This window comes from Schistocerca americana, chromosome 1 (genome assembly GCF_021461395.2).
Source record: "Schistocerca americana isolate TAMUIC-IGC-003095 chromosome 1, iqSchAmer2.1, whole genome shotgun sequence".
Taxonomy (NCBI): domain Eukaryota; kingdom Metazoa; phylum Arthropoda; class Insecta; order Orthoptera; family Acrididae; genus Schistocerca; species Schistocerca americana.
In genome coordinates, this window is record NC_060119.1 from 195,063,909 (window position 1) to 195,088,568 (window position 24,660).

The window sequence follows — 24,660 nt, forward strand, 5'->3', positions numbered from 1 at the left end:
CAAGTTGTGAGTGCGGGGTAACAATGTGTAACGGCCGACAGACTGCAGCCAAAATGTTTGCCGATGGACAAGACGAAAGTGTATTATGTTCTCTACAGCATGATGTGGAAATGTGCGAACAGTATACAAATCTACTTAAGAAAATGATGAGAAGCCTTCTTAGCAACTCGGATAGTATTAACAACGATAACAGTGAATATGTTACACCTAATCCAGTGCATCGTAAACAGTGTGAAAACATGCTTCACACTGCAATAAACGTACGTATCAGTGTACTTGAGGCAGGTGTGAATACAGGTTAAACCACGTACGGGGAAGAATATGTTATGTCTAGTGCAGTGCGTCGTGAACATTGTAAAAATATGTTTCATACAGCTGTAAACACAGCGCTAAATACGCAGAGTGAAATAACAACAGGTAGGCCTACCGGAACTGTAAACCACACAAAGGAACATGCGCAAATTAATACAGTGTTACATGCGCAAATTTCTGAATCAAATGTGTGTATATATTCTGACAGCCACGGACGTGGTCTTGCTGAAATCTTACGTGATAATTATCGTGTAAATGCAACCGCCATTGTAAAACCGAGGGCACCCATGTCTGAAATCACAACAAACATAAAAGTTGGAAATCGCCCCAGCTCAACTCAGTGTACAATTATATTAGGTGGAGCTAATGATGTCTACAGGAATGAACTTTACAAATCCACTAACAATTTGAAAGAAATTTTGAGCTTTGCTAGAACACCTGTAATTGTCGTTGGTATTCCCCATACACACGATCTTATGACTACTTCTATTGTAAATAAAGAAATTATTAAGGCTAACAGACAGTTCAAGAAGATATGCAAAGCATTCCAGAACTCACATTTCATTAGTGTAGATTCACTGGAGATAGAACATTATACCCAACATGGCCTGCATTTAAACAACAGGGGAAAGATTGTATTAGGACAAAAAATCCGAGACTTCCTTTTTTCACTAGGCAGATGCAAGAAAAGTGAGCACATTATTCTTCCACCTCCAGTAACCCAGTCTACAGCATCATGTGTAGGACAACAATCACCATCTTCAACAGAAGCAGATCAGCCTACACTGCTGGCAGCTTCAACAACAGTACCTACTAAGGAAAGTGAGCCCAATATTCTTCTGCCTCCAGTAGCCCAGTCTACAGCATCTTCTCCAGTACTACAATCACCGTCTCCAGTAGAAGCAGATCAACTTACATCACTAACAGGTTCAACAACAGTACCAACTACCCGAGCAGAAGCAATGAAAACCACCTGCCCCTTCAGCAAAAGAAGAGTGTCACCACCAGGCCATCTCAAAGATTTTTTATTGGAGGCAGGCACCAATCAGCCAATGCGGTGAGCACTGCAACAGATGCCAAGCATAAAAAATTAGTAGTTTTGTACCAAAATGTACAGGGTATAATTAGTAAGATTCCAGAATTAGAAGTACTGTTGCTTGATGAACTAAAGGATGTTTCAGTTTTATGTGTATGTGAACATTGGTTAAAAGAAAATCAAGCTTTTGCTGCCAGAATAACAGGATATGAAATGGTTAGTAGCTTCAGTAGAGAAACTTTTAAAGGGGGAGGAACATGCATATATGTCAGACAAGGAATTGAATATAAAGAAATCAAGTTTAGTAAGATAAAAAACTTTGAAAAAGTATTTGAATATTGCGTTTGCAGACTAACAGACCTGAAAATAATTATTGTGTGTGTATACCGTTCCCCATCAGGTAATTTTATGGAATTTTTGGACAGTGTTGAAAGTCTTTTTAGTGAGTTAAGACATTCTACAGAAAGCATTATTGTACTTGGAGATTTCAATGTCAACTTTAAAATCAACTTTTTAAATGTTACAAAATTGACCAATGTCTTTTGTTCGCACAATTTAGCACCAACTATCTTTGAATACACTAGACATGGAAAGAACTCTGAAACAATAATAGACCAAATATTTCTTGACTTACATAAACTAGACAATGTTGTAGAAGTGATTGACACTGGATTCTCTGATCATAAAGCACTAAAACTTAGTATAAATAATGTAGTCTCTAAAAACTCTAGACCAAGTGAGAAACACATCCACAGGAAATGTATTAATGAGGACAACATTAGGATTTTTAATTCCTTGTTAAAAAATACAAGTTGGGATCTAGACAAACATGATAGTATAGACATGAAGTTTGAGTCATTTCTAGCTGATTACAAACATAACTCTGAAATTGCTTTCCCCCTTAAGAAAACGAAGGTAAAAGGCAAAATTAACACATGGATAACACAGGGCATAAAAAAATCTGGAGAGCAACTCAGAATGTTAAGTAAATCAGTAAGGCAAAGTCCTGCTTTGAAACAACTTGTTAAGTGTTATAGGAAATTATACAAGAAAGTAATCACTGCAGCAAGAAAGTTAAATAATGATTCATATATCAGTAGAAATAATGGCAACAAAAAATGAAATCAGTTTGGAAAGTGATCAATAGTAACTTAGGAAGAAGCAAAGTGAGAAACAACATTGTTATTAAAACTGAGGACAAAACTATAACTGATCCATTACAAATTGCCAATATATTCAACTCTCATTTTACAAGTGTAGTTCAAAACCTCATACAAACCCAAAGTAGTACAGACATCAGTCATAACATCACATTGAATTCCGAAACTATGTTTTTGTATCCTGTAACAGTACATGAGGTAGAGAATGCGATCAGCAAACTAAAAAATAAATTATCCTGTGGCACCGATGGCATTCCAGACAAAATCATTAAACACAGCACATATATTTCTCCTCTTCTTGTAGATATAATTAATGCATCTTTCAGTACTGGCACCTTCCCTAGAAAGCTGAAACAATCAATTATAAAACCATTATACAAAAATGGGGATCATTATGATGTAAAAAACTACAGGTCTTTATCAATGTTATCTTGTTTTTCAAAAATTATAGAAAGAGTAATTCGAATGAATAGATCAACTGAAACAGCTATATACAACTTTCTAAAACTTGTCCTAAATTCCATTGATAATAATGAAGTAAATTGTGGGGTCTTTTTAGATTTATCAAAGGCCTTTGACGTTATTGATCATAAACTACTACTCGAAAAACTTAGTTGCTATGGACTCCATGGTACTGCTCATGCATGGTTTAAGTCATATTTATCTGGCAGATGCCAGAAAGTAGAAATAGTTCATGATGGAAAGTCATACTTTTCTGGTTATAAGGAAGTTAGTTATAGGGTGCCCCAAGGTTCGGTGTTGGGACCCCTGTTGTTCTTGATCTTTATAAATGACTTGCCAAACTATTTAACACAAGCTGATTGTGTACTTTTTGCTGATGATACAAGTCTCTTTATTAAAGCTCAGAATGAGACTGACCTTAACAGCAAAATTGAAACAACAACAGTTGAAGCAAGTAAATGGTTCAGGGACAGCAGTTTATTTGTGAATGAGAAAAAAAACATTATGGATGAATTACAGACATGTTTGAAAAAAATATGAAGCCCAATATAACTGTGAAGCTAGGCCAACAGAATATACTACAAACGCCAAATACAAAATTCTTAGGAATTTGGTTAGATGAGCATCTAAACTGGGACAAGCATATAGATGTGCTCAATAAAAAGTTAAGTAAATGTTGCTAAGTATTTAGAATGCTCAAAAATTGCTGCAGTGATCAAACAGAATTGTGTACATATTATGCACTTATGCATAGTCTTTTGCGATATGGTGTCATATTTTGGGGCAATTCAAGTCAGGCAAAACGCTCCTTTATTATTCAAAAACGAGCGATAAGAATCATAAAAGGAGCTGCACCTAGAGATCCATGTAGGGAAATTTTCAAGGAGTATAAAATCATGACTCTTCCATCCATTTACATCTATGAAAGTATATGCTTCCTGAAGTCTCACCCCCAGTTTTCTTCTTTAAACAGTGAGTTCCATGACTATACAACAAGACAGAGTAATGAATTTCACAGAGAAGTGCATAAGAAAGCCCATTACAACAAGAGTGCAATATACCACCCAAAAATTCTCTGTAGTGCTCTTCCCTTAAAAATAAAAAGGATTCAGCAGCTGAGCAGTTTTAAAAGTGAACTCAAAAGAATGTTAATCAGTAATAGTTTTTACAGTGTTAGTGAATATATGAATTCTTCAGAAAGATAGTGTGCCTTCACCTATCTTATAAGTTACTCATATACAAACTTCTGTCGTGGGATAGACTCTTTTATGTAGACACAAAAATTAATCAATCTGTCAATATAGAGTGTTATAATCATTGTTTCTTGTTGCTGTCCATTATACACAGAATATATGTAACTTATTTGTGTCCTATATTGTTACAAATTTATATCATATAAGCTATAATTGTTTTGCCCATATATTTAATTCAGATTGTTCACTGATAGTTTTTACATAATATGTTGTTATTCATATTTTTTCTGTATGTAACATATGACAAATCCCATATCATTGTACATGATAAAACGGCTGCCCAATAAACAAACAAACAAACCAACCAACAGAACAAATTGTTGTCATTAGGTAGGAAGAGATAGATGAAGATTCTTTATGAGTTATTGAAGTTCACAAAGACAACACAAAATATGAAATAAGAGTAGACATTATTAGAGCCAATGTAGAACAGCCCATATGAAGAGCCTGCTGTGAAAGGAAAGAAACTAGTAACATTTAGAAAGAACCATGACTCTGAGTATTTAAGATACGAGAAAAATCAGATGAAAAAATTGACATTCATCTAAGAAAAAGTTTCTGTTAGAACCAAACAGTCACCCACTGTAGTCATATTACAAAGATAGTTTGGGTGAAGAATATGGTGAGGTAACAGAAATAGAGGAATGTGCGATGGAAGATTTTTGTACACAAGAAGAAGAATTAATATCAAACCAAAACCATGAAGTAACCCAGAACCCAGAAAGAGAGAACCATCAGATGATACTGTATACTATCAAAAACAGATTTAATATTTCACAGATTTTTAAATCCTGAAACCAACAAAGCCAAATGATATAGACAATGTGCAAGTAGATAGCATCCATTGGGACAAAATTAGACTTCTTTAAGACTTTTTGTGGTGAAATCAGGAAAATGAAATTATACTGTTTACAGTTGCCCACACTGCCATGATAATTAGAGGGTGTGAGGCAGGTTTATTTTCAAATTTCAATATATTTATAGTGGCCTGTTTGAAGTGGAAGGAACTCCTCATACTATCTGGTGTACCCTAAATCAAAGAAGCCCTTAAGTGTCCATAATACAGCAATCTCAAACCATATGTCCACAGAACAGAATAAAAAGGAGTACTGTCTAGAAATATGAATTGAGTAATATGTACTATATTGTAGAATGTTTATTCCTATTTTGTAACTAAATGTTCTACTGTTTTGGAGACATACTGTTAGAGTTTTGCTAGTATATGTCTATAAGTTTCGGATTCTTGATGATGTAACAGAGTCTAAACTGGAATGGGTGTTACAAAAATGTGAAATGACAGGCTAAAAGACTGTTTTGTTTACAGAGTTGCAGCTTAATAAAAGGAACTGCCAATATTGTGAAATTTACACAATAATAACTTGCTGAGTGAATAGAGCAGGAAAGGGTGTTTCAAATGAACTGTAAAAAAATATCAGAAGACAACCAAGGGTTTCCTTGATAAAACAAGGTTTGTAAATACAAGTGTTTTGAATCAACTTCATGAAATAAGGATGGAGCAGTTAAAAATTTATGCTTATTGTAAATAGTATTGTATTATTTTGCCGAACTGCATAAAAATTCACATGGCCAAAAGGACCTCTCTGCTGAAAGTGATAATTTTTCTTAACAATTTTTCTTGTGCACAAACCGAAAGTAATATACTGAAGATTATAAAGAGTAAAAAGCTTAAGTGCTTCCTTTAAAGCATAGAAAACAGCATTGACGCATACAGTTCCTGATATATACACTTTGAGCTAATGCCATGGGACAAGTTACAAATTACTTCACAGACTGTCAAGGAGCCAGAGCAAATATGACTCTTGATCTGATCTCTAATGGGTATCTGTACATCTCATGTGGAACTCAAACTCAGTGGCCCCATAAGTGATGTTCAAAAATCATTGCACCCACTAAATGCTGTCCATACACATACAGAGTAGGACAACACATTGCAACAGTCAGAAAATATAAATGAGCCCTTGCAGTTTTTATCTGTTTCTTTTTTTTTTTTTTTTTTTTTTTATCGAAATAGATGAGCTTCTCCTGGTAGTGAAACCATGGTCTGTCATATATTTTCTTTGCCAGAAGTCTTTGTCTCTTGGTGCTAGGAAGTGCGTTTAACCATGCGTTCGTTTCCTTTCCCCTAAACATAATTTCAGCAGGTGTATGTAAGGTTCAAGTATGTGGAGGATTATTTACTATCTCTTCAAAGAGTACTATGTATTCAGTCCACCTAGTCTGCTGACTATCATCATACATATGAGTGAATCTGTTAAGCTCTCTAAAACTCCTCCCTAGTGGATTCACTTCCAGCTCTAATATATTGAGATTAAAATTTAATTAATTTGTTGTTCATCAAGGAATGACTTCCGTGTGTACTCGTGAAGAGTATAGCGTCAAGTTTACCAATTCTTAGTATGTAGTCATTGGCTGTTTCCTTGATGACAGTGACACCAGTAGCTGTTTTGGTCACATATAATCCAATATATTTTGAGGAGATCTCATGTAGTGATATTTAATACTTTGCTCCACTGTGAGCTTGAGGTAGGAGATCATATATGTGAACAGACACAATTTGCCATGGTTTGGTTGGTAGAATTGAGTGTAATTTGGTATGACAGTACCTATCTTATGGTTTGGAGTTCTGACTAATTATATAAGTTTTCAAGACTTTATGTACACAATGATGTGTGTTCAGAAAATAGCAATGGAGAACAATATATCTTGTACATTTTGTAACACTGAAATGACCTATGCACAACGAAGGTAGCAAATTAAATAATTTGAAAAATAGAGGGCATACGTAGCCACCGTGAACAGGACTGGGTGTTACTCTCTTATTCTTTTTGTGTGAACTTCCTTTCTTCCTTCGTACCATGTTTTACCATTTTTGGTCTCTGAATTCTCTTGGAAACTCTGACATATTATTGAAGATATCCAGGAATGAGATCTATTTGAGTTTCTTCTCAAATAGATCTTGTTCCTGGATATCTTCAATAGTGATGCCCGTTTCCAGAAAATACCATTCAGTGGCAGTGAACCAAGGACTAATGATTTTTATTTGTCCAGCAAATAGAGATAAAATAGGTTTGGCCCATTCATGTTAGGTGTTCACTGAAAAAAAATCCTTGTTTTCAACTAAATGTCTGTCATGATACCATATGAAGTAAGGTTATGCTCTCTTCTAAAACTCACCATTCTCTCTCAAAATGTTCAAATGTGTGTGAATTCCTAAGGGATCAAACTGCTAAGGTCATCAGTCCCTAGACTTACACACTACTTAAACTAACTTATGCTAAGAACAACACACACACACACCCATGCCCGAGGGAGGACTCGAACCTCCGGCAGGACCAGCCGCACAGCCCATGACATCACCATTCTCTCTCATTGCGACAAAGTTCTTATGTAAGATTTGCCCTCTCTTAACTTCTAACATCTCTTAGGGCCTTTCCAGTTAATCACAAAGTATTATGCTCTGTGCAATGTCTCTGGATGAAAAACTAGAAAACAGGGTCTGACCCTGGCATCTGTTAAAATTGGAAATAAAAATTACGAAGTTCATCATATTTGTGATGCTTTATATCTTTGGCATGTAAGACAAGTTGAATCCATGCTGTGTAAAACTGTGTTCTTCCCCTCAGTCTTTTATATGTTGGTGTTCGAGTAGCCTATGCAATGAAAATGTTAGTTAGTCGGAAATAAATAATCTTAACAGCATCAAACAACACTGATTGTTGATTGGCAGCACCTTTAGTAAGGCTGTATCTCATTTCTGTCTTGTTCATCCTACACATGAAGGCTTCTTTTTCAGTGATGTTTCATTCTATACACACTCCTGTTAACACTGTCTGATCAGAAGTATCCGGACACGTCGACCACTAGATGTCACGAGCAGAGAACCAGTCAGTATAAAAGCAGGTAGGGAGTATTGTGTGATTTCCAATGTGAACTAGTGATGAAATGTCACGTGAGTGACAGATCCATCACAGACATATCAACCCTTCTATAGCTAAACATGTTAACCGTTGGTGACATGATTGCAAGACATGAGAAGAAATGACAGCTAAACTGAGACAAATAGATGTCAAGCACTGATGGCAGAGCCCATCGAACATTGCAGATGGTGGCTGTACAAAATAGCATTAAATCAGCTGAAGTAATTATTCATGAGCCTTAGAAGTGTCACCAGCAGTCAAGCCAGTGCAGTAACTATGCCTGGGGAGTTAAAATGAATGGGGTACAATGACCAAACATCTCCTCATAAGCCACACACTTCTATAGTCAGTGCTATGCAATGCTCAAGATAACGTAAAGGACAATGCCAATCGACATTGAATGACAGAAAATGAGTATCCTGAAGTGATGGATTACTCTATACTGTAGAAATCCAGAAGATGAGTTTTGGTTTGACAAATTCTTGGACAACATTACCTGTCTCACATTTTGTAAGAGCAATGAAGTACAGAGAGGGCGGTGTTAGAGTTTGGGGGTGTTTCTCATGGTTGTGTGAGATCTCCTTATTGCGCAAAATGAGGAAGGAAATGAACCCATTTTACAGCACTATGTCCTGTGTCCAACAAAGGAACAGTCAGGAGATGACGAACGTTTGCATCAGCATCTGTCATATAATGGTTTGTGGACAATAACATTCCTGATCTCGATCCACGTCTAATTCTCAGGGCATAAGCTCGGTTGTTTTTATGAATTCCATCTCCTCAAAATATATCTAGAAGCTGAACTTGGTTGTTTGTGTTTTAAGCTCAATAATCTGTTTTGTTGATATATTTAGGGGATTATGAAAGATACAAGATCATCTGTGCAAGGTAGGCTCCCAATTCTCACGTCTCAATGTCTGCACCCATTCTGACCCAATTTTTGATCCTTTCATTACAAGCTGACTTCCGTCACTCTTAAATGACTTTCTTGATAAGTGGAAGCAAGAGTTTGTGTATTCAACCAATACCAGTCCTGTTCTTGAATGTGTCTGAAACCTTAGCTCTGTTTTTTAGGAGATGGTGACAGCCAAGGTCTATTGCATTGTCACTCTTGTTTTGTTGCCTTAAGTCTACTTCATTCAGAATTTCAAAAAGTGTGTTTCGATCAGTTGAGTTGTAGTCCTTCGAGGAATCAACAGGGGTCACCATGAATTACTTGTTGCTGAGTTTCAGTTATGAATGGACAAATTTAAGACTAGTTGCATGTTCATCTTCTATTCTCTTGAGACAAAAATGAGAAAATAATTCCAAAATGGAGTTACCAGTTTCAGTCAGACAGTGGTCTTCAGCAGACTGTCTAAGTGTACATGTCACAAACATTCAAGCATTGACATAAAGCTCCCATTCCAATGTCAACATAAGTGCTACATGTTTGGCCTACTTGGTATTTTTCCCAGATGTGAGCCAAGTTGTTCCGCTGTCTGGACTTAAAGAACTTACAAGAAAATCTTGTATATCTTCAAGCTGAGTGAGATACATCAGTTGTTCGTTCTGAGGAGGGCAAATCAAGGCTGAGGTCCAGTCACTGGGCCCTTTCCTTTATTTTCCTAATCTCATGGATAATCACTGCTACAATACCAATAGATTTTTCATCTATGTGCTTCCAGAGTTGTGAGGTTATGGTGTTCTTGTCTTGTCTTTCAGGGACTGGATAATCAACCCGATTTCTTCTTTTGTAGGAGTAAATACGTTAGTGTTGGATTGTGGAGTTTCTTCAATAGACATATTGATTGTGACACCTCACAATTAAGAATGGGCAGAAACTATTTAGTCAGCTGCACCAGTTGTCCTTGTCACTGTAAACAACTTTTTCTGGGAATTTAAGAAGTAGAGTCACAAAGAGGAATATTTACTGAGGCTGCATCTGAAGATTCTTTTAGAAATCTCGATTCTGGCTTTTCTGAGTGGTCCTCATTTCTGTATGTGTTCAATGTATAGTTCCTGTTTAAAGTCTGATTTGTTTATGAGTATTTATCTGTAGCATCTACTAATGTTTTCCACATGGACCCTTCTAGTAGTTTGGAGAAGACTATGGACTTAAACATATGAGAAATAGTGATCAAAGTTAGCATTGTCATTTCCCAAGACTTTCACATTTTGAATGTAACATGGTCGATATGATTCTCTCCAAGGTATAAATCTGAGGATGTCCAAGTCTTCCATTTCTCGAGCAAGTGTCACTTCTAGAACAAAGTTGTATGCCTTACAGTCATTCTATATTGCAGTTGGTTCCTCAATGAACCTGGACAGTTCCTGATGATGTTTTAAAACTTCATCCCTTTATCAAGGTATGGACTTTATTTTTCTTAGGAAATCTAGAAATGGTAGTTGCACACTCTTCCCAGAAGCCATCTGTTCCTGCTATATCTCTTTTGCTCTCTTGATTGACTACTTTATGCATACATCCAATCATTTAAATTTTGTCCATCTTTGGAGGCTAAGGTCCAACACTGTCATGGAAGGTAAAACATGTGACTGATCTAAAGCCATCCTGCTGTCAGTTTCATAACATGTTTTCCACGGTCCCTATGAAGATCATGTGATGTTCTGATTTGAAGGGATGCTTGTCAGTAGATGTCTCTTTGCCCACTGTGATGACAATTTCGTGTTTGGACAGAGTGTCAGTGAAGTTTCTCAGCTTACCATGCTTCAGCAAAGAGTTCAGATTATCGACTGGGAACCAAAAAGAAAAAATTGGTCAAGTATGAGTAGGACTCTAGTATTGATGGTTCCATACAAACTTAATTATGTATGGTATTTATATAGTTCATCCATCATGGAAATAAAGAATCTCAGCGATTTTTGTCTGTTGGTGATATTGATACTGACAAGATGTTGGTCCCAAAAATTGCAAAACTGTATCAAAATCACTACAGCAGTTCCTCAGACTAGCCTGGACATACAAAAAGAAGTGAGCAGGGGACTTCAGTTTACAATTGTAGACAGAGAAGACCTAATAAAATATTTTTTATTTGCTTATTAAAAAAGTGCTTTCAGAGCAGACCTTGAAGGCCCAATGGTACCGACCGGCTGCCACGTCATCTTTAGCCCTTAGGCGTCACCGGACCCATGCCACTACTCAGTCAAGTAGCTCCTCAGTTGGTCTCACAAGGGCTGAGTGCACCCTGCTTGCCAACAGCAATCAGCAGACCCTGATGGTGACCCATCCAACTGCTGGCCGAGCCCGACCTTGCTGAACTTCGGGAATCTGATGGGAACTGGTGTTATCACTGTGGCGAGACTGTTGTAATTTACTTACTAAAATATGACTAAAATCTACATTTTATGTTTGCATCGTCTGTTATGCATTCGAGGGTTGATGAATGCAATCAAATGGCGGAAGGTATTTTTATGCGATGTAAATAAAATTCAAAAAGTTTTAAATTTTTTACTGTACTTGTAATTTGAAACCTTTCTTCTTGCCGAATTTCATGATTTTAGGTCAGTGGAAAGCACCCTACAAGATATGATGGGAGAGATTTAGAGCATCAAACTACGTGACATGAAAGACCAAGCCTTTTGATTACAGTAACTTAGAAACTTAAATTTTTTACAACGACAGTGGACCATAGACATTAGTATGAGACGTAAATCTGAACTTGATACAACGAAACGTTCCACAGGTAAAGGGTCTTAACAGACGAACAGACAGACATAGGGATAAAAAAAAAAGGACAAGAAATTTTTTCGAGTGATGTAGTTAAAAATTAAGAATTTTCGAATTTTTTCCTTTACTTGTACTGCAAAACCTTATTAATTGCCAAATTTCATGATTCTAGGTCAACGGGAAGCATCCTATAGGTTTTGATGAGTGAGTTTTCGAGTACCAAATTATGTGACATGAATGGCCGTATCTTTTGATTAAAGAGACTTAGAAGCTTAAAAGTTTTACATCTCAAAGGGACCATAGACCTTAATGTGCGACAAAAATTTGAACTTGATACGTCAACCCGTTTCATGGAAAAATAGTTCTTAATAATCGTATAGACAGACAGAGCAACAAGAAAGCGATCCTACAAGGGTTCCGTTTTTACAGATTGAGATACGGATCCAGATTGCTCGTACGTCACCAGTTATCTGTCAGGATTACTGTCCTAAGTCATGGTTCAAAGTTCAAATGGCTCTGAGCACTAGGGGACTTAACATCTGAGGTCATCAGTCCCCTAGAACTTCTTAAACCTAACTAACCTAAGGACATCACACACATCCACGCCCGAGGCAGGATTCGAACTTGTGACCGTAGCGGTCGCGCGGCTCCAGACTGAAGCGCCTAGAACCGCTCGGCCACATCGGCCGGCTCCTAAGTAATGACATTTCAACTTTTGCTTGTGGTTACAGGAGTACTAGCTTTCGTAATATACCATCTCAGACGAGACTAATGTAAGAAAAGCCTGCTATTAATTTGAGGAACTAGCGTTGCTCTATGTTCACATACAAGTATAATCGTATGAGCCTTTCAGTGCAATAATTCTGATGAAATTCGATCGCTCCGCCATTAACAATATTTTGCTTGTGACAGCGCTCCAGTCTTACCAGTCGCAATTATGACACTGATGATGAGCTGGAGGTCGAATTTAATCTATACTAAGTACAGTATGAAGGCTAAAATGTTCTTATGCACAGTGCCCAGTGGGAAGTTAGATGCGGCTGCGTGTGCTTCAGTGGATGGTAACTCCTCACTGCCAGCAAAGTGTTACAAACTTTCTGTTTACCGTATTCTGTCAGTAGTTACTAGTTAGTGATTAATCAATTATTTCACGACGTCATCGGAAGTGACGTAAGAGAAGAGAATAAAGGTTATTTCATTCCAGTTTGGAGAAAGTAAATCACACAGCTATCACTTCAATTTTGTCCGCAGGTTTTGATGGTTTCTCAGTAAGTGTACAAGCGTTTGTATTCGTCAGTTATACCTGTACTATAATGAATAAGTACAGTATGAGAGATGCCATCAGACCACTACATTTTCTGACTCAGATATGTGGTCTAGCTCCAGTTCCAGGTGACAGTAAAACCTCTTCAGAGCGTAAAGCGATCCATTCAGATGTTAATAGGCTTACTGCTATAGGTGTGGGTGTTGTGTGGCTAATCTTCATAGTAGTGACTGGTTCATACTGTAGCTATAGACAGTTACCAGTACAGCCATATCCTGGCCTTCCAATAACAGTCAGAATTATGAATTTATTGGCTTCTCTCCTTTACTGGGCAGAACCGGCTGTGATGTTGACGACATGTTTAATTACGGTGAACAGGCATGTAGGAGAAATTTTTGAGCTGTTGCACTTCGTAGACGAATTGTTTGCCAGACGTGAGAAAAATTATTTCCAAAATCGTTATAGTAGAACACGGCTTATTGGAATCATTTCACTAGTGTCCAATTTTGTGTATCTTGTCGTACCTGTGATGTACTTAATATGCAACTTTTTCGGCTACCTTCGGACGATGAACATCCTTTTCTTTCTCCAAACATACTCGTTGGTTTGGCGAACACAATTCACCTGCATCGTTCTGATGGTAAGAGACCGCCTCGGCACTGTGAGGGTCCATCTGTTGAGAAGTGTGTGGCCACGGATCTATAGAGAAAACGACCTGGACGAGGCAGTGACGAGAGCACGGCTGCCCGCAGCGCCTCAAGCGGCAGCAGGGGAACTACGTCGTCTGCAGCGCGCCCGGCTGGCATTACACCGCTGTGGCTATCTGTGTGGCCGGCACTTCGGGCCAGCCCTACTGCTGACCGTCGTCAACAACTTCGTTATCATCGTGTGCGTGAGCTATGGCCTTGTAAAGGGAGTGGGAGAAAATCAAGACAGCGTACTCATGGTGTGGTTCTCCATTTGGGTCTTGGTCATACTGGGAAACTTACTCAACACTTGTTGGGCGTGCTCTTCTGCAGCCCATCGTGCTGACAGAGTTTCTCTGTTATTCAACAAGGTTCAGGCGTTGATGAAGTACAGTGAAGTATGTGACACTTTTCAGCTGGAAATGGGCCCACTACACTTTTCTGCTGCAGGGTTCTTTGACATAGATTTGCCTCTGTTTGTGTCTATTGTTTCTGGTGCTGCCACCTATTTATGTGTGATCGTGCAGTTTTCCACTCAAATCGTGACCTCTAGCTCTAACGACACCTAGGAACTACGAGAGCTTGTACTCTCTTCTCGAGATAAACATATAATTTTACTTAGTATCTAGGTCATTTTTATACAAAAGCGCTACTGCACAGTTATTTTACAGTTTTCCAAGGACCTTCATCAGAGTTTACTAATTAAGAAGATGATGATCATTAGTCATTCTGCAAAGAGATAAAAATAAACCACCCAACTATCTCTTATTTATAAGTCTGTTATTCTTGATATCATATTTTACCACATCATTTTCTGAGACAAGATCTATAGCTTCAAGATTAAAGCACCTTTTTGCCTTACCCCATTTCTAGAAAAAGTGTTTGTTATTGGTCATACCACTAGGGTTTTACGTGTTAATAAGAGCAAATTAATGGATTATGCAAAAATTAATGTATCCATACGTTTGTCAGTCGAAGGCTTCATTGGTTAATACTTTTTTATATCTGTGGTCTTACAAATTTTGTGGTCGCTTTTCTTAGTAAAATTTACTGTTTGTTAATATTTTATACATACAGCTAATAAGAAATATTGTATACTGTGATGTATAAATACAACTTAAAAGTGCACTAGTTACACTATTTTGTAACCGTTTCCTGTGTCCTCGAATTTGTAGCAAAACAATTACAAATTTGTGAATAGGTTTTGAAAAAATCCTTTTCCTTCTTTTCCTGATGACAATAAGATTGCAGTCACTAACAAAATAAGAGAACTCCTACCAGAAAAAAAACAAATGGAACATTAAGAAAATTTATATATGTTCAATATGTAATAAAGTTACAATGAATATTAACAAATCAAATATCATGCATTTCTATATGAGGAGAGAAAGTGACATTGATAAATTAAATGTAAATGTAAGTGCTAAAGGGCTCCATGGGAAACATTGATTCACAAGGAATGAAATTTGATTATGTAGTTAAAGTTATGTCAACATACATACATACCTGCAAACAAAATGTCATCAACATGTTATCCCCATCAGTCTTTCAGGCTTTTAGTTACATTTGGAACATACATTTGCACTCATTTCTTAGCTATGCATTTCTTATCTGGGTAACAAAACATAAAATGTGGACATATTTTTCAAATTACTGACATTAGAAAAATAAAAAAAAATAGATGTCAGGCTATTTACAATAATTTATTTAAAGCAACTGGAAGTTTCAGTACACCATGTGAGTATGTTTATTAATCACTTAAACACATTCGAAATAACCTTGACTATTATTGCACAAACAGCTCTGTTAGCTCTGGAACAAGATATGGGTTGTTCGTACATTTACCAAGAAATATAAACATAAAACCCGAAACAGCATGTTCTACCAAGGAATAAATAGTGCAATACATTGTCCAAGGAGATCAAAGATTACTAAAATGTATTCATTTATAGGAGCAGTTAAAAAGTGACTGTTAATGAATACATTATTATAGCAAAGGAGAACTTAGATATTACAGACTAGGATGTGGTTAAAAGTGCAACACAAATGCATAGTAATAATAATAAAACATATCTGCCATTTCAACACGGTTTTTGCTTAATTTTATTTCCAGTAGACCTCTGCTACCAATGCTCTACAGTGTCTAATACCAGTACCTTACCCTTTTTTTGAGCGCAACTTCTCACTCATTTTTCAGGGCTGCTGACTCAGTTTTCCAGGTAAGTTAATGGGAGGTTATGGTACACAAAATGGTAACTGAATGTCATTTCTATGGTCCTGATGTCAGCTGACAGTGTATGTAGTGCTGTGTTATGAAATAATTTGGAAACGGTGCATGTAGTGTGAGTGGTGACTGATAGGGAGAAATGCATGAGCAGTTTTGAACTGATTTTATAGATTAGTAATAATTTCTTTGCAAAACAACACTGTATGCTGAGATAAATTGAATGTCATACCACAGTTTTAGAAAGACTAGCCTTGTATTTGGGAGAATTGTGGCTCCACCTTCATCCTGTCATCCTGATTTAATTATTACTTCAGCCAGATGTGGAGCTGGTTCCTACTATGTCATTTATGTGAACTGCAGTTATTGAACTAGACCTGAAAATATGCAACTGGCTCTATATTTGATCTATGTTTTTTCCCTTATTCTTAAAGTGTTACATCGTGACATATTCAGAATCCTTGTAAAAGTGGTCTGCAGGTGGATAAGAATACTCCTCCTCCTCCTACTATTACAACTAAAAGTTCTCATTTAGAAGGTACAAGCCACTAGCACATGTGCAATGACGCAAATATAAAATATATAAAATTACTGACAAATAAAAGCGCCTTCTGCAGTGAAAAAGATGGATGAAAGCCAATGCTGATATATTCCCATTGTAACTTATAAAAGAATTTAACACATAATCGCAAAAGTATTCTGTGAGAATATTAGTACTGCTGTATGGATAAACAAGAGCACTGCACGATTCAAGGATCACTTTAAAAAATTTGCATCAGTTCAAAACGATAATAAATATGTCTACATGTATGTTATGATATTACCTATATCTTTCGCTGTGAAGATATTAGCTACCATGAAGAAATTTAAAGCTTAAATTTGCTTCTATAACTCAAGATACATTAGTTTTGTTTCTAAATACGTTGTGTCTCTTTCTTCTCTTTTGTCTATACATTTAAATTTATATTAAAAATGTACTACATGCGATATGGTAGATTACTGTGGAGTAGTTTGCTTCATGATGTGGAATATTCTACCCCTAGTTATATATTTGCTACTCAGTCTTTGCATCTACTACAAGACTTTTACGTTTTCCTACTTGGTGAAACAATGTAATTACATCATTAACATGTTGCTACAAATTCATATGCCTGACTGCCAGGGTACTGTGCTTACTGCCACGGTATTGTGATTACTTTTAACAGTAACTCAGCATTTATTTCTGTCTGCGGAGCCTTCTATTCAGTGCACCAATATTTTGTTGTACTGAGAATCAAACGCCTTCTGTCCATATATGTGGTTGTGTTATCAATGTTTGTTCAGTGCACATCCTGAAATATTTCTGCACTAGTATGATTGAAACATTTTATAACAGTGATCCCTCCCACTCCCTTTGCTTTCCTTCCTTCCTCTGCAGATACTGGGTGGTGTCTGTTCTTTTGGACATGTCTCAAGGAATGGACTCCACACTTTCATATAATTTTGTATACCACATTACCTTCTCTGATGTTACTGGTACTTGATTCTGCAGTATATATGAGGCAATGTTTTCGTTACATACCTGCTGTACCCACTTCAATCTTCTGATGGAAATGACTTAAGTGATGCTTAGCTGCAGGCTGCCATCTTTATTGAGAGCGTTGACATTTGTATGTCAATCATTTCTTTTATAACCCCACTCAGAAACTATTAATTGATGTAGAAATATATGTCTCATCAAATTTAAAAAAATGTCCATTTTCTAGAGCATGCTCTGCTACCACTGATTTATCAGGGTATTGAAGGTAAATACATCTATCATCAGTCACAGGTGGATAGCTGTTGACACCACACATATAATTAAGGTGAAGTCAGCCATGGATGACTTCAGTGCAGATGCACACCATGCTGGAATTCTTATGGCTATTGGTGAAATGCCATGAGTTACGAGGATAATGGTCAAGGGCCACTACATCCGTACTGTGTAGATAATTTCACAATTTGGGTATAACTGGAAGCATACTAGCGTAGTTCATGCAGTTGTGGCGACCACTGTGCCTGGATGGCGCAGTGGTCAGTGAAACTACCTAGTAAGCAGGACGCCCAGGTTTGTATCCCAGTCCAGCACAGATTTTCAACTTCTCTCATTGTTTTAAATCAATGCCCACTGGCACCTTATACCTTTAATTCTTTTGTGTCTTGATTCATAATGGCTGAAGGTTAAAAATAGTGTCTGTGCTTTCAGACATGTCTGAAAAAATGGACACCACATATAGAAATGTAGCATGTTTGTGACAAATGCAAAAGGTAGTGACCAGAAAATGAAAATAGTTAATGTAGTTCAAAACAAAGATTAAAAGCATTTGTAACAAATTTTACAATGAAAGATCACATAAAAGTGATATGTCAAAGAAGTTATATCAAAAGCAAATACATTCTCTACAAAAAAAAATACTTTTAACATATCTTAGTTAAAGTTATATGGTAGTTAGAGAGGGAGAAATTTAATATTTGAAATAAAAGGAAACATATGAACTTTTATAAGATACAATGATTTAAGAAATGTAATTAAGTATAAGACTACAAATGTTGTGACATTATAAGACATTAATCAATATGATTAACTATTTGATAATGTGGTGGTAAATTTTACATTGATTAAAAAACGTGCTCTCTGACCACTAGATAGCGACAACATCTGTGACGGTGATAAACAATTGCAAGGCTAGAGATGATTATTAACAATTAATCCAGGATGCACTAATTAATTAATAGCTGTCTATTTGTGTTGGCCAAGGACCTTGCTGCAGTGGTAACACTGCTTCCTGTCAGATAACCAAAGTTAAGTGCTATTGGGCTGAGCTAGCACTTGGATGGTTGGCCATCTGGTATACCAAGTGCTGTTGCCAGGCAGGGTCCACTCAGACCTTGTGGGGCAAACTGAGGAGCTACTTGACTGAGATGTAGTGGCTGTGGTCTCATAAAATGACATACAGCTGGGTGATCAGTGTGCTGACCACATACCTGTGGGCAGAGGATGACACAGCGGCCGGTCAGTACCATTGGGTCTTCCAAGGCCAGTTAGTTTTAGTGTCTGTGTTGAGATATGAAAGAAACCAGCAGCATATGATTACTTATGGAAGAAGTTTATGCACACCAAGTATTTTAACTTTGTGAATGTATTACATAAAGGTTGTGTGTGAAAATACATACAGAAATATTTTAATAAGTTGTTTTAATGTTTACTTATTAGTCCATGAAACTATATCATAATAAATGTTTGGATGATCGTGAGGACCTACAAGGACAGCAGTAATAATGGTGGGAAACACTATCATGTCACTGCAGTGCTGAATAGGTATAAGAAATCACTTCAAGAAAGAGGCACAAGAAAATTTTTAGTTTTTGTATGTATGATCTTCATAACGAAATCTTACTGCTCAAGTTTTTCTTCATTAGCTATGATGACTATGCAGGTAGCCAAAACCCCTATTTATCTGATCACATATTCAAGAATAGTCTTAAAAAATCATTTAACCCTTTAGATAATATTTCCCTTATCGTTTCCAAATCCTTTTCCAAGTAATTTTACAAATGGCGACTGAATAGTGACTGTGATCTACAACAATTTTGTGTGTAAGTACAGTAAAAATTAGGATCCATTATTGGAGATCGACATTGTACTAATAATTATTTTTTGTTGTATATTTATCATATTTGGAGAAGAAAGACAGAACAGCCTGTTAATAATTACTGGGAACAAGAAACATTTAAACCACCCAAATATACTGGATATTACAAAATTCCGAGTTATGTGGAAATGTGAACAAGCAACAGTCAAGCTAGGATCAAGAGTACTGTTAGATCTTAAGCGTGGGAGAGCAATTTCACTATGATCCCATCCTTTGTTCAATTTCCCAACCCTTGTAATAAACAACAAAGTCCAAACTTGTAATGTGTGTTCTTGTAGTGTTTGTTATGTAATAGTGCCACAGTTACATACCATCTTGTTGCAAACAAAAAGTAATTTCCATAGATAACAAAAATTTCTGTAAGAATTTAACATTCAAAAATGGAATGCACCAACAAATAACTATTAATAACAGTGAAAATGTAAATGTCAAAGTATAAGCAGTTTGCCAATATGAGATGAAAATAACGAATCGCAACAAGGTGGTAACATGTCAAATAATAAGAATATTCAATTACACTCTATTATTAGTAGAGAATGAATTGTGGATTTAGGGGATAACACATTTGATGAGAACGGCCTTCAATCAATGTTGGAATGTCAAATTTTTGATCGTAATGGAGAAAGAAGTAATGGAACTGACAATGAAAGTTTTTGCAACTCAATTTTGAGCGAAGAAAGCGAGTTCACAAGAACTACTAATATGGATAGATCAATACGTGATGATAGGAATAAGATAGAGAGTAACCAAATATTGCAGGTAATATTAAAGCTGAGTCTATAAAAGTGCAGCGTATGTATAAAGATGACTAACCCATATTCAGAAATTGGTGGTATTCGGTCAGGTAACACAAAAATGAGTGACTAAGTAGTTTAGATTCAAAATTAACTTCAAAAATCGAGGCTGTTGTAACAGAAGTCAGAAATCTCGAAAAAAAACTTTCTAATAGTTTCAGAGAGATAGAACAAAAAGTCATTACGTTACTCAGTGTAGTAATTGGATTACGGATCTGACAGGGACCACTAACGAATGTGACACGAAGTTTTCTAGTATGAATTAGCAGTTAAGCCAAACATCTTCAACTTTTGTAGTCCTGTCTTGCTCAGTTGCGAGTAATATTATGGTATATTGTTAATTTTTAGATGAGCCAAATGAAAAAAATATATGAACTTCCACTTGGACAGCAACAAAACACACCAGAACATAAAATTCACATTTGAAAAAGAAAATCGAATAAATTTTCTTGACAATACAATAAAAAAAGGCAAATATATATTTAACATCTTTAGAGAACCGATAGCCACAGGCACAATAATACATTCTAATCACCCCTAGAGCCAGAAGCTTGCAGGACTAGATGAAAAAGGATCTCACTCAGTAAGAGGAACTATGAAAAAGAAATGAGTACAATCACATAAATAGCTAGAAATAATATGTATGACACACATGCATTACACAGGATCAAGCAAAAAATAAAAACACAAATACAAAATAAACACAACACTTCCAGAATACAACACAACTCACAAGCTGCAAACTTACAATCACACTCAACAAACACACGCAATGACAACATCACAAAGAAAAGAAGCAGATGGTACAGTACGACTTACACACATAAATTAACACACAGAGTTGCAAACATACTAAAGAGACAGGGCTTCCAAATAACATATGAGGCTGGGCAAACCCTCTAATCACACCTAAGCCAAACAACTACCAAGAGTTCAGGAATATATAAACTTGAATGTCAAAGTTGTGATGCAGTGTACATTGGCATGACATGCAGGAATTTTAAAACATGGTACAAAGAACATACCAGGTGTTGGAAGTACAAAAGAAATCATTGCACATTTGCAGAGCATTTAAAACACCATCCTACAAATATGGAACAAGAAATGTAAGTAATGAGAATAAACAACCATCACAAATACCTTACACAAAAGCAATAATTCTTCCATATTCAGAAACCTATCGCTGTAAGCAAAGACGTGATAAACGAGCAGACACACATCAGTACAGGCTTCCTACTACACTTAATAAAAGAAATGATGAGATATAAATCGTCCGTCTCTCACGAGATGCCACAAAAAAATGCTTACCAAAATAAATGTTATTTCACACCAAAAAACACACACACACACACACACACACACACACACACACACACACAAACATGCATACACAAACAGATCACAGATACTTCAAAAATTAAGCAGTTCACCGGCACCAAGGAATCATGACGTCTGGCCAGAAGCAGCTTGCGGGCCCTGAGGAATCAAGATGTCATATCATGAAATGACGTCGTCGTCTCATGCTAGCCAATATCTCTGGTAGTTTTCGAACCGCCAATACTCTTTGAACCAACAACCAAGTCATTCTTTGCGGATGGCTTGTGGGTGTATGTACAATGGCGGATTTTGTGTTTTGTGTGCGATAAAGCATATTAGTTACGGAAAAATTCATATCATGCACTTCTTCTGGTGTGTGTATGTAGAGCCAAATACGCAAGGTACGGTGTAGTGCCGCAGCACGACTGCAGTTTTTCGTTCAACATCTTGGCAGATTTGAAAACACATGCTACGGAAGCACATGGTTGCAGAGGAGAAAGGAAAGTTTGTATTCCAGACAATGGACGGTAACTTTGTATAATAATTTTGTGATGTGCACAAAAAGTAGCGTGTCAAGTAAATCTACAGAACTTCGTTCTTTGTGCCTACAGTATTATGATGCAATATGTTACACTGTAAAGTGTCTTTCAGTGCTTCTATGTGGATTGTTTGTGGTAACGGCGTATTCTCACAAGAAATGGCTTCGGTATTTAGGCTGCAGCCGTCGTAACTTTTTGTTGCTCGTAAATAGTGTAGTAACTATATTCTAACTTCAGTAGCGCTCAAATATTTGGTTTCCAAAACTGCATCAGTGACCATAGCATTTTTTACAGTAAAATAGCTATGAATTGCTGTGACAGAATCCAGATTTGTGAGTGGTGTAAACTGTTTTTGTAATGAAAGTTTCAGAGTTTCTGAAGTGCAAGTCCAAAGAAGAGAAGACAGCGGTAAGTAGCTTTTTGTGTGTTTCATGGTTTATAGGCCTACAGGTGAAACTCACCATGTAAAAAGAACTAGTAATGCATCAAGTTTTGTACCTCTATGGTGATGTGGAAATTCGAGCATTGTTAATAAAGAAATTAATTCAGTGTTTTTTTCTTCTGATTCCTGTATCGTATTGCCTGTAGTTGAAAAAATGTAATTGAAATACCGAGTTGACAATTTTAACATAGATTGGACTATGTGCATGGCAGTCTCTAATGGCTTTGCTGCTTTTCACAGATAAATTATGATTATTCACCAGTCCTATGGTGTGCATGTCTACTAGTCAGTTGTGGCAAGAGAAATCACTGACTCAAAGCATAATTTGCTTGATGGACATAATTGGAAACTGCCTTTTTAATTATAATTTTATGTTTTGAGATTATTGTATTCCCTGAGAATTTATCTCACTGCCTTTCTTGTATACTGACATGGTTAGTGACGGATGTTTCTCCACCAGGTCAGGCATACAGCGTTAAGTGTGGAGCTCTGCTTTTGCTGGTGGCAGTAGCATGGTAGTCAGTGTGTTAAGCAGGCACTTGGGAACCTTGAGCATGAAGTATATGCATCTATAATAGTCTTGGCTAAAAAGATGCAGCTTGAATGCTTACTGTTTGAGCGATTATCCTTTACAAAGTTAAATATCTTACGTTAAATGTGTACTTGAAACTGAATTCATGAACAGCTTTCTAGTCACTTATTCGTTTACTTTTGTAAGACATTCAAATAAAAATACTTCAGACCCAAAAATCGTCTGGAAATGGTAAGGAATATCAGATATAAGATAATATTTTTGCTCACCAAGATTAAAGTGTAAAAATGTTGATATCTGGTTGTTACCATGAGACCACTGCTGGCCAAAGCAGAGCTATCTGCTGTGACCACCACCACCTTCATATCAGCCAATGGGTCAATACCCAAAAGAGGGCCATGCAAGACTTGGTCCATAGTTCTCTTTGGTTGAAGCAGCTAAAATTAAATTTCTGAGGCATACTGGTACTCTGTTACAGCATATTCCCCTGCGTGATTTAAAATCTTTGCATTGGAACAGCACTGACAGTGCATAATATGTTCTGAAACTGAGAATAGATACTTAAAATTTGATGTGGGAATATATTTCAAGAAACACTCTAGAACCAAATCTGACAATTGTATTGACACACAAATAAACCCATCTGAATGGCACACTGGGTTACACAAGCATTAGCTTTAGGTATAGAATAGGTAATTTACTCACAAGGGGAGGACACGACGTTTGGAAAGCGGATTTAGTGTAAACTTCGTACGCTCGTAGTACTCCATGAGGACAACAAAATGTGTAAGCAGTAGCGCGTACTTTTCAAGCATTGCTGGGAAAATCGCAATATAGTTTCGGTCGTCAAGTATATACCTGTGCTTGGCCATTTTTACCATGACGCGGCTGCAGCCCAGCGGTTCTGGCACGGTAGCTCAGCGTGTTCGGTCAGAGCGTTAGCTTCTCTTTCTGATAAAAAAACTAAGCGAACGGATGAAAGAAACAAACTGAACGGACGTCTGCCCTGAACAAATTCAGCGAGCAATATAGAAAAAATGTTATTAAAAAAATGTGGTAGGCGTTCAAGCCGCTTGATCGCTGGATCGAATTCCGTTCGTCAGTTTTTTTTTATTTTTTATTTGCAACACAGTCATTTTCTTTACTATTTATATTACAATTGATATAATGGGAAAAAGACGTGTAATCGGATGAACTTTTATTAAATTTACAATGTTATTTGACAGTCTACTAATTTTTACTATTACAAATAATATAATATTCATAACTATCGACTAGTAAACAACCAAACGCATAAAGTGATACTGAAAATGCATGATTGTCTGTGTCTTCAAAACTGTTCGTATTTAATCGAAAGAGAAAT